Below are 14,727 nucleotides of genomic sequence, written 5' to 3' on the forward strand. Positions count from 1 at the left end.
GCAAAACTCTCACAGAATCGTATCGGGATCTGGTCAGAGCGGTTATTTATTCGGTCCATGCATTGGCCTTGAATTTACTACGGTAATTTTCGGTTTTGAATAATTAACGAGGACAGATATTCCGCCCAATGTTTGCTTGACAAATTGATACAAAAACAAATAACAACAAAAAATAACTAAAAGTGAATACAGATGCATCCCACGTACAATGGGCGTCGATTTCCTCGAATGCAAATTCTGCACGTGACTCAAAATACCGAAATGACCCTTTGTAAGGATCGTCAGTAACTCGAAATAAGCTCTGATCCAAGTACACATTACTTTTTATTTTATACTTAAGAAAGAAATGTAAGTAAGCTTTAATATACTACATTGCGGAAAAACTGATTGTTGAAGAACGATTTTTGCAATTCCATCGCGGTTTTCATCTGTAATTAACAACCATAAGATTTCCGATTATTGCCGAATGAGCCTTCTACAATGTTCGGCTGTTAATGATGCACCTGCGAGGAAAGACTATAAAGTTTAAGGACTTTCAAAATAAAAATATAAGCGCTCTATAGAAGTAAATAATGTTGTGAATTGCCGTTGTTTAATTAATTTATAATATATTGAACTGAGTTTATATCCTTATAATCAGTTCATATATCATATATTAAAATTGTGCTAAGCCTCTATTAAAATTGAATTTGATACTAGATACAAAATATCCAAAAATATTGAGATAAATGTAACTCAATAAATTAAATAGACAGTTTCACTTTTTAATATATTTTTATTTTATAAGAAAAAAATTCTCAAAACAAATAACAAAAACTCTTTTTATTTAAATAAATGATAAATTTAATTTTTTGTTAAAAATAGTATTTTTTGCTACTCGGTCTAATTTTTCAGGTCTATATCGTTAATGAGAAACTATTATCGTATTTAACATGTAACAGTTTGTAATAGTTGCTGGCCTAAGAATAATAATTTTTAGTTGATATTAAATATTAAATAAATATCATTATTTTTTTTAAATGATTAGTATTACTTATAAGCTAATTTAATGGAGCATAAAAAAGTATGTAGCTTCTTAATAAATTATAATTAGGTGAAATAATAGAAAGGTGAGTAGCATGATTTTGTAGAGCCTGTATAAAAATCCAAAAAAATTAATGTGTTCTTTAAAAATATTATATATAATTTGTGTTATGAAAGATATCAATCATAAAATTAATTTTTAAAATATATTTTCAGAAAAACTAAAAATCCCGTAATTTTTCTGTCGCCATTATCTCATTTCGCATTTTTTCCAAAACAACCAGAGTGTTTCCGAAAACATCGCACAGCAATAATTCGTGTTATTAACTGCATTTTTATGGCGATTTTTCGTCTGGTTTCTCTGCAACAATTCAGCAGAAACCGTGCAGCCGTTGCAAAAGTCTTTGTTGTTATATTGCCAATAATTAAGTAATAATAGGGCAACTTTGCGGGTGCTCCTCGTGTCGTCGTAAATTGATACATAGCACTGCACACAAGACCCTCTACCGTTAGCCGACCACAGACAATGAACACGTGTTGTATTTTATTCGTTTTGGATAATACACTGTAATATTTTGAGTTTTACTGTTATAGAAGACTAAATCAAACATCTACGTTTAATATTTGCTAACGAATAAAAAATAAGTGATCATTAACTTACATCAATATATAATGTATTTCTAAGAAGAATTCACCCCAAGAAAACTATTATCTGGATATCAACACTCTTTGAACTCCTAATAATATAATAAACTACTATTATACTATAGAGATTAAATATAGGTGTATAACTCATAAGAAACAACCAAAAAAATGCGCCCGTACTAATCTCCAAAATCTGTCTAAAATAAAGTGGCAGTTTAAGAGCAAAATATCCATAAATTTTACTCTTTGTTGGTGATCTAAATCTTACCACTATCTTAGACTATAATAATATTTTTTAAATAATATCAATAAAAATGTGGCAAATGTTGTAACATTATTTTGGGATTTTTTAACATAGGTATGTTATATGTATTATATATGTTACAGTGAAGTTTAATTTTCACAGACGTTTCAGTGAAAGCGTATCCGAATATATTTTTACCGGTAGATTCTATTAGCAAAAATATGCTTTTTCTGATAGGCGCTTACATGGTTTATAATATTTATACTAATATATAAAGAAAAAATAATTATATTATAAAAATAATTTGTTTAAAAATCGTATATGTATCTAATGGAATAAAAATTATTTTTATCGCTCTTTGCCATTTATCATGAAAAATTGATCACTTTAAATGAGATTATGAATATCTTCCCACTAATATCGAATGCTAAATTATAGGTTTGTAATATTCCATGCTGCGACGAAGCAATAAAAATAACACTATTTTTGACAGACGCTCACGCAAAATGAATTACATCGACCGTTTATTGCTATAGTATTTATTTAATACTAAATATAATATATACTATTAAACAGCGTGGATAATCTATTTCTTATTTTTTTTAATAAAAAATACATTAAAATACATTTTTTCATTTTTTATACGAATTAAATTAAATTAAAATCATTTCGAACTAAAATTAAAAATAATATTAGTAATATAATAAACAGCCAATGGCTGTATACAAAAAAAATGTAATAGCCGCACCCCTATAATTAAGGGCGCCGCGGTTTATATAATACTTTAGGAACCACTGGCCCTGCAGATACTGCTGTTTATTCAATGAGCCATTGCTAAGTGAGTAAAGAATTAACTTTTATGAATATTCTGCATGGAACAACTACAAACAAATATATTTTTAATCAAGTTCAGAAAATATTAATAATGTACATTCTATAGGAAAATTGACTAAAGTTTGGTGGTAAAAATATTTGCAGCATGAGTTAAGGCACTGATGGAAAAAAATAGAAGGTATTCAAAGGCTCTGACTGTTTATTATATCAGTAAGTACTTTGAGGGAAAAATCTCAATATATCAGGTGTTATTGAACCAGTTGTTTCAGCTATGAATTTAACCGTAGTAAGTTTTGTGGAAATGGAAAGCCGAATATTCTGATTTTACGATACAGTAGTTCGAAGGTTCAGTCGTTGTAAAGTTTTATCGAGTGTTTTGAACTCAGAGAAGCAAATATTTTTCTACGAAAAGTCCCACCCTTAGCTAGTTTTATTAATTAATTTTAAATTAGCATTTGCTGCAAACATCATGGGATTTCTTAACGAATTTAAAATTATAATCGCAATTTCATGTCAACATTAACAGATATCCATTTGCAATAAAAGTGACAAACTTTGAACCCCAGTTTGACGAAATGTTATCTCAAAAAATAAATTAAATTCTTATTACCGTAGATACGTATTTTGAGCAATTTACGATGGGTGTCAAAATTCATTATAGATTTGAATAGATACTAAGGGTTTAAAATATGCAAATAGAAAAAAAATCTATATTTTTAGAGTTTTGCTGAACTAAAATATTTACAATCTGATCCTTTAGGAATTAAAGCATCACTCTCTTGAATGGAAATATATTTATATATTTTTTTATAAAAATACTTTCCACGTTCCAAAAATCATTCAGGACATCCACCTGCATTTATACAAACGTACAATAATCTGGTTTTGTACATACTCATACGTTGGTATGTGCTCGAGTGCAATCCAAAGCTTTTAACGTATCGCATCATCTGATCTCAATTCGTGAACAAGCTCGCTCTTGTGCCTCGGATATTCAACTAACGCTCTTAACAATAAATTCAACACAATGAATCAAATGACCCACATATTTTCAGCCGATAAAACCACTACGAATTTCGTTCAATGCGAATTACAAAATTTATATTCCTCATAAATATATACGCTATATCAAATTTATATACACACACACATGAATGTACACGTATTTTATGTATTAACATACCACCGTTTCGAAACGGTCGTTTCGTTGCATATAATATACAGTATGTATATTTTTTAAATACGTATTGAATTGTGTGCATGTGTAATATTAAACAAATCGGTACGTTTATAGCAATTTTGGTTAATTGACTTAGTTTTGTTTAAGTGAAAACATTGTACACTGATAAGACAAAACTCGATCCATATTTATTTAAAATAAATTAAGACCATCGTGATCTAACAGGTTATCCCAATGCGTCATTATATTCATAAACCAATACATAAAAAAGTAAATTTTAAATAAATACACAAAAAAATACATAGCAAGAAGAAGAAAAAAATATAAAATATTTAAATTAAATTATGTGAACCGGACCAGTTTCTCATAATTAAATATATCAATGTGCAATGATAGCGTATTAACCCTTTCTATGCTACAAATAAATATAAAAATTGAACACCGTCGAGAAATATTTTATGAAAGCAAATTTTATGCGTATCAAATATTAGGCATTAAAAATTTTTTTTTTTTTTTAAATATCTACTCAAAGTGTTTTCATACAGTAAATTAAATCGAATATTTTCAATTTCATCTAAAACTGCTGTCATTTATCATGACAAAGATAAAACGCATACTGGCTGACTCTATTTATTTTTTCATTAAATTCCTTAAAGTTTATTGCAAACACATGTGATTAAAACTAAACTTATTCAATGAGGTATAGTGATAAAAAATTCAAGAATTCCTCGCGATCTGGAAGTTTTTCATATGTGGCAATACTGATGCACTAAATTTGTATGGGAGCGCAATGACAAACATATAAAAAAAACAATATATAAAACCCAAATCTTGTATTTAAATTATTTTATCTTTTCCCCAAAAATTGCACTATATTTCACCACAATTATTTTTTCAATATCAACTTCTTAAATCTAAACAAAATCTCGTAAAACGGTTACCGTCAGTAGACGTCCATAGCACTGGTAGAACATTTTATGTTGACGTCAAATGACGTCCGTAGCATCGTAATGCGGACGTCTTGGCTTAAACAAGCATTAAAAGAGGAAGCGATTGTGATTCTTGAAGTCGTTCCGGAACCCAAAACTGGATTTCATCAAGAATATTTTAAATGTCGACAGCATCACTCAATAGTTTGAAGAAATACTTAGTGACATACAACTTTCTGTGAGAACTCAGCGAATCGTATCCTAACGCTTCTAAAATAAAGTTGCTGAGATATTAACCTAATATCCTTTTATAAAGGTATCTCAAGAACCTTTTATGAACTTTTTTGATTAAGATTTGTATTTGGTTATACTAGAATTCTAAATTGTATATCCCGATTCAAGAACACTGAGAACTAAAGAGACATAGAAGACGCGAATAAATGATAGATTTTCATAGTGAAATGCGTTCCTCATAACAAGATTCAGGTTTCCGACCGAATAGAACCGGAACCGGGTACCCGGTTACCCGCGCGTTTTAAAAATAACCGAGAATTCAGTTATTTTAATTTTAATATAATATTTGATTTCTTCATATGAAATATATATCTCAGATGCAAAATTCTCCGGCTATTCTTCTATTTTGCAAAACCCATTTTAGAGATTAAGTGGGGTATCGAAATAAGGACAGGATATACCTATTTACAATCCAATAGTCACAGTTTAACTTTTATGACACATTTCGTTTCGGCATCCTCAAACATTTGCTGTTTAACAAAAACAAAATGGTAGTATTTGATTAAAATACACACGGTATACTCGGGAGACGGTCGTACACAAAAAACAGCATTTATGTCTATTATTATTTACCGTCAATGATTTAGTCAAGTTTTAATCGCTTGTTATTCGTCGGTTGATGGATAACTCTCTAGCAAAAGAGGTGAATAGATTTTTTTTAATACTTCAATGCAATTTTGATATCAATTACACAGTTTTTATTTTCTTTGCGATTACGTAAGATACGTTTGCTCTGTATTTTATTTATTTTTTTTATAAATTTGAGAAAATTATTTATTTACAAATTAAATATATACACATGGTTGTTTTTAAATTAAAATATGCCTAATTAGTTTCAAATTTCTATTTTCTTTAACGGTTTTTAAATATAAAAACATTCTCAATTCTCTAAAATTATATGTAATTTCAAACAAGAGCAATATTTTTATAAATTTGCTCCCACTCTATTTAAATATAATTTGCGTATTTATTACTTTCATGGATACTGGTATTTACAAATATAAATACTTAAAGAAACTGTTAGGGGTCAACTGTCCAGAGGATCGATTGTCACCGAATCGAGAAAATGATTATGGCACTTTTCGACATTAGAAGGCAGACGGTTGACGAAAGTCCGTCTCCATAGAGAATTTAATCACTCTGTAGAGAGAAAGAAGCTTAACTAAGTGTTATCATCATTGCCGTTACCGGTAATGAGGCCCTACGAGTCCAACCCTTCGGGTGGGCACCCAGCTTGTGACGGCCGAGTGAGTGGTTCCCAACCCCCCGTAGTACTAAATATGTTATTGAAGATATATTAATTTTTCTCCCGAACTCTCAGGGTTTATAACTTCATATCATAAATTATGTCATTAATTAATAACGTAAAAAACAAAAATATTGAATTTAAGTACGATAAATAATCTAAATTAGCATACCTGTGAACATTGAAAGCTGAAGAAGTGGATCGCAAAGAGCATCGGCTACAACTCTTCCAGTTGCCACCTCGATACATCTCACAGTCCTATATTGGTCTCCAGTGCTACAGACTCTCAGTCTATGCCTTGGAATGAAGCGCCAATTACTCCAGCCTCCAGCAAACCAGGTGAACTGCTCGCAGGATCTTGAACATACCTAAATATACAAATGCGATTAGAATCTATCAAGCTCCATCAACTATATACCTTAGTTTGAGCTGTAACACAGCACGGTGTTCCGCCTGTTGATGCATTAAATAAGATATTTCTAGTGCGAGTTTGTAGTCCAACACCACACGGAGACCCAACGCAAGGACCCCATGTACTCCAGAGGCTCATTCTAATAAAAAGTAAGAATAACCGAATTAAATCTTATCGAAGGCCTTCTTAAAATCCGTATATACAATACAACATCTACTTGAAATTATAAATTACACATTGATTTTTTTGTTAAGATCAGCAATTTTATATTTAACTGTTAATTTTTCAATTATTTTTCTTTAACAAAATATTTTTATAGTGTATAATAGACAATAATACAAAGTATAGATTCATTTGAAGTTAAATTTAAAACACTAAATTAAAATTTATAATTTCAAATTAGGAAAAGACCAATTTTCCTAATCAAAATTGCAAAATAATTTTTACTAAATTATCATTTTTTTAATAAAATTATAGCATATATGTACATATGTATATAATATATTTTATAACTTTTATGGCTATGTTTGACGCGTAGAAATATTATAACTTTATTTAAACATTTTTCCCTACATTGATTGTCAGCATTTAAACAAACATTAATTAGCTTTACATTTACACAAGAGGCAATTTACAATTTGAATCTCTTCTCAATGACTGTATCCCAATAAAACGTGTATTTATATAAATTACCGCCTACAATATGACACTTGCACAAGCTGCACACAGCATCGAGCATTGTAAACCTCTGGCCGTTGCTAAGAGCACTTGCACAAAGGGCTCTCATCAGGTGCCTACCCGGATGTTGTTTTTGCCTTGAAACGCAGCTTTTATTAACGTTAATATTGATATAATTAAAATTTTACGATCACTTAAAAATTATACAACGAGGAACGAACCAGTGTAATAAAATCCACCACTGACCTGATTCGCCCCAATGCGAAGATCCATTAATATGATTCATAATTTATGTTTATATAATAGCGAATGTGTTAAATACATATACGTACCTTTAAATGCATCGTAATTAATGCTATTGACAACATCAAATTCCATCTCGGGACAGCATTCAACTGATATATCTGCGAAAGTGGAACAAGCTTGACAGGATACAAATTTACGATTCTATATGCACCTCGATGATCTCAAATAACTAGGATTATGTTGCTTGTACTATATGTTATATGGATTTCCGTGTTTATTCCTTTGCTTTTGAAGTTGTATGTCTAGTGAAAATATCTGAACATATATAAATGATTTTATCCAAATATAGGGAATGAATCAGGGACGTCATTTGAAGAGGAAGGCAAATGCATCGCCTCCTTGAATTTGGCAAGAAAAATGCATGTCATTTAATAAAATACTATCAATCTTAATGAAATCGAAATATTAAAAAACGGCCACTGACAGGTTATCCCTCAAAAAAAATCGAAATCTACGAAAATATTTTTTTAAATATGTAATTTCAGTGGAATCATATTAGAATATTTTTTCACTGATATATTTATATTTTTACTGTTGAAAATATAATTTATCTGCCAGGCGGTAGTACAATTATATGATTTCAACTTTTCCATACGTAGTAAAATATACATATTTATCATTTTATATACATGAGATGTATAAATTTTACAGTGAATGTGTATTTTTCAGTGAAGTTATATTTTTACTAATGAAATGCAAATACATGTTCAGCAGTAGAAATATATTTCTACTAGCAAAAATAAGAAACTTAACTTAACAGTTGCAAAATATTCATTTTCTGTTCAAACCTAACCTAACCTACTCAAAATAACCAAACCCAGCTTGCCTAATAAAAGTTCTAAAATTAAATATAGTTTTAAAATTTTCGCTATGGCAAGTTCAATATATAAATTAAGTCAATTTAACTCTAGAGGAAAAATGCGGAAGAAGTATAAACTAAATTAACTAGAATAGAAATTAAATTTTAAGAAGCATTGTAAAAAAAATACAATAGATATTGCCCTGTTTTAAATATTGTAAAACGATATTAGATATGTTTAATAAATTAAATAATGTTGCAATAATGTTGCAAATATTACAAGATAGGTCGTTGAGAGTAGTTTTAAATAAACATAGATTTGTTGTAGAAATATGATTGATAGATTGAAATGGTTAAATGTTAAAGAAATATTGAAGATGAACGTTTTAGTATTTATTTATAAATTAGAAAATAATATGTTAACAGAGAATTTTGAAAATTATAAGGAAGATTTACATAGATTTAATACTAGAAATAGAGACAATTTAAGGATAATTAGGGATAAAAAAATGAGTACAGCCAGGGAAATTATGTACGGAGGTGTGTTTTTGTATAATATTCCTAGGATTCCTATAAAGTATTTTTTATCATTCTAATATATTTTGATTATATTTGTTTTGTGCATTATTTCGTCTATGTCATAGAATGGCCGCTACAATCCTAATATTAAATATGTTTTACACAATAGTTTACCTCTTCTTTATACAGTGAAACCTCAGTATAGCGAAGCTCACGGGACCGAAGAAAAAATTTCGTTATATTGAAAATTCTAAATATTGAATGCAGGGAAGATGATATATTTTAATTTTATTTTTAATTACCATATTACTACAGCATCAAAATAATCCGACACACACCAAGTCAAAGACGAACTGAAATAAGTTGTAACGTCATTCTTAAATTCTGATCAAAATATTTCTTTATACTGAGATTAGCCTTCGTTACAATGAAAACGTTTTGTATGAAAATGTTTCAAGGACAAATTTAAGATTCGTTATACTGGGAATTTCGTTATTTCGGTATTCGTTACAAAGAGATTTCAATATATTTTCAGTTGAAATTAAAATTTCAAGTAGATAAATTATCACTCCTTGACTTAAGGTCATTAGAAATAAATTTCGTTATTTCATGTTACTGTGTGTATCAAAACAAGATCAAAATATTATATATATTAATACTAGTCCAGTCAAATAAGGGTTTAACCTCGGAATGAAAGATAACAAGCTGAAATTTTGCACAGACCTTTGTTTTGGCGTTCTAAAGGTAGGGTGAAAAGTCTCATAAGATATCGTGTCTGCTAATCAAGATATTAAAGGTCAAAGGTCATAAAAATCGTTTTTTTTTGCAAATATCTCGCCTCCTTTGCGTTGCATGTCATTAGATGTTTTACAAAACTTATAGAAAATAAAATTTTCTACAAGTTTGTTATAAATTATTTCTTCGTATGGTTAATGGTTTTCGAGATATAGCGCGGGGAGTGGGAAGCGCGCATCCGTTTATAGGATAACGCTATGTAAACTACGGAGCCAGAGCTACCTGCACATTTTTCCACAGTTTCATAGGAAACATCGCAAATTGTTATCTGCTGAATGAACCCATCTAAAGCATTATAACTTTCAATCTCCATATCTTCAAAAATCATCATCGATAATGCAAAAATTAATAGCGTATGGCCTTTGATACTTCTTGCAAAAGCGTGACCATCCAACATTTTGTCGACAGAATTCGAAGCATAAATTGTACTGAGAGCTTCCTTGATTCAGCTTCCATTCATTATATACCCTATGCATCCAATAAAAGACATAAGCATATGAAAGCCTCCTAGTTTCACAACTACTCTGGACAAGTCTGAGTTAGCATCTGAAGCTGCTACGATTTCACGTGCTTTTATGTACAACGGCTGATCAAAAGTTATTAAGCATGTTCTTTGTTAATGTTTCTTGGCAGTGTTTGTAGTACACTGTAATGTGTTGTAAATTGTGTCCATATTACTCGCAGGATGATGAATAAAAGTAAGAAACAGAATCCGAGAAGTTACAAAGTTCTCATTGTTTTTGTAAGTTGTTCAATAAATCCATTCCACCCTGGCAACGGTGAGATATTTTTCCACTTTCCGTACATCCACAACAAATCAACTACATTAAATATTTGTTCGGTTAGTTCTTCTACATCATTAAAATTTCGAACTTGAATCTCTTGCTCAATCCGGGTACGACATGATTTTCATACACTAGAAGGGGTATATGTGATAGTGCTGCTAACTCCTTTGCACTTGGTTTTGTTGTAAATTTCTTTATGCGGTCATCGGATATAACTTCAGATTTTGAAGTTATTATTTTTATCATTCCCATTATATGAACAGTATTATAGCCATCAAGAGTATAAATATTTTTCTGCATTATCCGCTGCATACTGTACTAAGGCACTTGACTCTGATGGTTGATTACGAGGCTGTGGGTGATAAACAGCTGAAATTTAACATTTTACAGTATCACTATATGAAGCGAAAAAACCTAAACTTGACAAAACATCCAAAAGTCTTTATGGATGTTTGGCCTATCTGTATTTCTTCTATGAAGAAATACAGATAGGCCTATTAATAACTGCGAAGAAAAGGACCGTTTTCGTATGGAAGTCATTATAGCATGACTTATAGCTGTGTATTTCGTTTTAAAATGCCCCGTCTTTCCTTTTCTGTTCTTTATAATAACTTCTTGCAGAAAATGTAATAAAGTTTTCGGAATTTCTTCATTAATATTTTACTCGGGGGCGGATAGGACTTGGTCTCAACAACAGAAGATCGAATATCTTCTCTAATAATCGACGCAGCAGCTTCCACTACGCGCAAGTGTTCTTCTTCCGAAGTGCCTTTTTTATTTTCATACCAAACTATGGATAAAATTTAAGCTTGAGCATCGCGAAAAGAAAAAATAGGGAATGATCCAATCTTCGTTGTAATTATAATGTCAGTTAAATATTTTTCTCTTAATTTGGAAATGATCTTCTTATCATCTGGTACATACTCCGTAAGGACATCTCTCAACTCTTTCAATTTTTTCGCACAAATTTCTAGTCGAGCACTATTTCATTTATAATTCCTAATAAAAAAAGTAATAAACTTATGGTTCAAACGACTTGCCGAGACCACTTTTTTCACGATTGCTTACTTTTTCAAAGCTTATACCAAGTTAAGCAGGTAGAAATACTCGCTGGATTCTATAAACGGATGTACGCCTCCCACTCTTCGCGCTATATCTCAAAAACGGTTAAGGATACAAAACAAATATTATAACCAAACTTGTAGAAAATTTTATGCTTTACAAGTTTTGGAAAGCATCTAATGACGTGCGACGCATAAAATGCGAGATATTTGCAAAAAAACAAATTTTATGACCTTTGACCTTTGATATCTTGATTAGCAGACACGATATTTTATGAGACTTTTCACCCTGTCCTTAGAACATCAATACGAAAGTCTGTGCAAAATTTCAGCTTGTTATCTTTCATTCCGAGGTTTAGCCTTTATTTCGCCTTATTTGACTGGACTATACATATTTGAAGCATATCTTAGCAAACAATAATATTTAACTACATTTTTAAGCTACATAAGTATCGTACTTCACTTATGTAATCCACATAACAAAATAGTTAAAAGTAGGTTAGATTAATATTTATAAAGAACGTAAATGCCTGATAAAAAAACACGAATAATCAATTATATGTCATTTAGTCACAAAATAATAAAAATCGAGCAGAATTTACTTAAATCTATTATTCAAATGAATTACATTAGATGATTATGGAAATATTCTCACCAATATTGCAATATTAATTATGGATTTTATGGCAATTGTGTTATTCTCATATATTTTACTTTAATCGACAAATCTATTATGCAAGACAATAAAAATATATTGTAGGTTTCCGTAGTCTTAATTTCAACACAGGTGTGACGTAATTTCTTATATTTTAATATTGATGTTTATATTTTTTAATGATATGGCTATTATTTAGTGTTATATATAAAAATAATAATAAAATTATTGTTGCTTATATTTTTTAAATTTATAAGTATAATAGTTGAATAATTTACATTGCTTAGTTGGTATATTAAGTTAAACAATAAATAAAAAATATATGTTAGTGCTATATAAATGTATAATAGATTTATTCGTGTTTTTATGGATCAACATATAATTTTAATTTGTAAAAATGTAAAAAATAATTACATAGTATTTATGCATAACAGGAAAATATATAATATGAAAAACTTAATAAGCAAAAAAAACAATTCTCACATTTAAGATTTTTTTCACTTGTTAGATTGCACGGCGCCACGCTCAAAAACCACCAGTTGTAATTCCCCACTACGTTTCCCGCACTGTTTAAACAAAAAACTAATATACTGTTATTAAATTCGTTTAACCACTTAAACGCCAGCGATTCACCGGTGAGTCACATGTTGAATATTTTTTTAAAACAAATATTTTTTTTAAAAGAAGTTAACGAATTGTTTGAAATTTTATTAAATAATTAAGATTATTATACTAGATTTATTTATTAGTAAACCAAGTATTATATATTTATTTTTAGAAAGAGATACTGACGCGTGAAAATAAATAACAAGTGACTCACTAAAAAGTCGATGCCGTTTAAAGGGTTAAGTTAGATTTGGGTTTGAACAACAAATTGACGTTTCGCGGCTATAAATTTTGAGCATGACGCCGTGCTACCCAACAATTACCAATACTTTTTTGGGACACATTATTTACCACGCTTTAAATAATGTTTAAAATTGCGCATATAATATTATTGTTTTATTTATTATATTGAAATTATTCAAATATTGTATATTTTTCCAAAAACAATTTATACATTTTCATTATCATTTTTATTATCCTATCTAGTGTATCACTAAGTAAAACATTTTTATATGCATTAATAAAAATAATCATAATAAAAAATGTATAAAGATTATTATTTATATAATGAAAGTATAGATATGACAATTAAAAGAGCTACTGTGTAATACGCAAGCACTCAAACAACTTGGAAGGCTTGGAAGAATCGAATATAGTTGTATTTAAAAATTCTTCAATAAATACATACAAATTATCATTAATTATTGTTAACTGTGTTTATTGCAAACTGATTTTAAATATAAATATAAAAATATATTTATTTCTCCATAAATATCTTAAATCAAATCTCATTAAAATCTCAACAACGATTGCAGTTTCTAAAAGGAAACTTATTCCACAGCCGCCATAATAAGCTACCGCGCGTTTTTCCTCGACTTTGGTTACGAAAAGCTAACGTCTAATTTTCTATTCATATCAAAGACACGACTCGCCAGCAACATTATATTATGTAATTTATTCGCTCGGAAAGACAAGAAAAGCGCCGATCCAGAAGTTATCAAGAGCAAAACCAACCAAGGCCGTCTCCGCCGCTATCGGCTATCTGTGATCTATTCTAGTAGGCATAGTCGTTGTTTTTGCAACGCTTCTATGTCCTGGGCAATAGTTTTTATGGCGTTTGGGCGGTCTAGTCGGCACGGCATCCGGTTGGCCGGATACGAAAAATAAAAGCAAGAGAAGTTATGCGCGAGTACAGGTATGTATACTGTACTGCTGAGGCACACAGACCTACTGCGCGAGCCCCCTCCCCCCTCCTCCTCCTCCCCCGGGCCCGGAGCCCCTCGACGATGCCTCCGGCTATCACGCCGCGTGTTGCAACCCGCCGACCGGCAACTGGTGCACAACCTTTGGACACGACACCCACCACCTAAGCGGAATGATAAACACGGCTGGGCCAATAAAACGATCGTGTATTTATAGACGTAATGTCTAACATAAATTAATGCTAATGTCCTGGTTTAATTGTGGAATAATTCGATAATTATGCTGACGATGTGACATCCGGAATCCATTTTTAAACTATTTCGAGTTGGTAAGCAAATAAATTATACTATTTTTTAACGATTTTAATTTCAAACATAAATTTTCAAGCTAGCTGTCAAAAATGACATTCGCTCAAATCGGCCATAACGCCTCGAAATGCGACCAACATTTTAAATATCAATGTGACATTGATGAAAAAATACATATATATTGCTCATTTGAATCAATAACAAA

General features: G+C 30.2%; 1 protein-coding gene across 1 annotated transcript in view; it reads right to left on the reverse strand.

Moving 5' to 3' along the window:
• The window catches only part of LOC148231353 (uncharacterized), a 149,329-nt gene extending 142,383 nt beyond the window's left edge, over positions 1–6,946 (reverse strand). The window contains exon 1 of the mRNA XM_088195239.1: positions 6,568–6,946. The gene's annotated coding sequence lies outside the window, so the exon portion shown is untranslated. The remainder of the gene's footprint in view (positions 1–6,567) is intronic.
• Positions 6,947–14,727: the final 7,781 nt, after the last annotated feature.

This window comes from Plectrocnemia conspersa, unplaced genomic scaffold (assembly GCF_051122295.1).
Source record: "Plectrocnemia conspersa isolate PC_06_02 unplaced genomic scaffold, ASM5112229v1 ptg000010l, whole genome shotgun sequence".
Classification (NCBI taxonomy): domain Eukaryota; kingdom Metazoa; phylum Arthropoda; class Insecta; order Trichoptera; family Polycentropodidae; genus Plectrocnemia; species Plectrocnemia conspersa.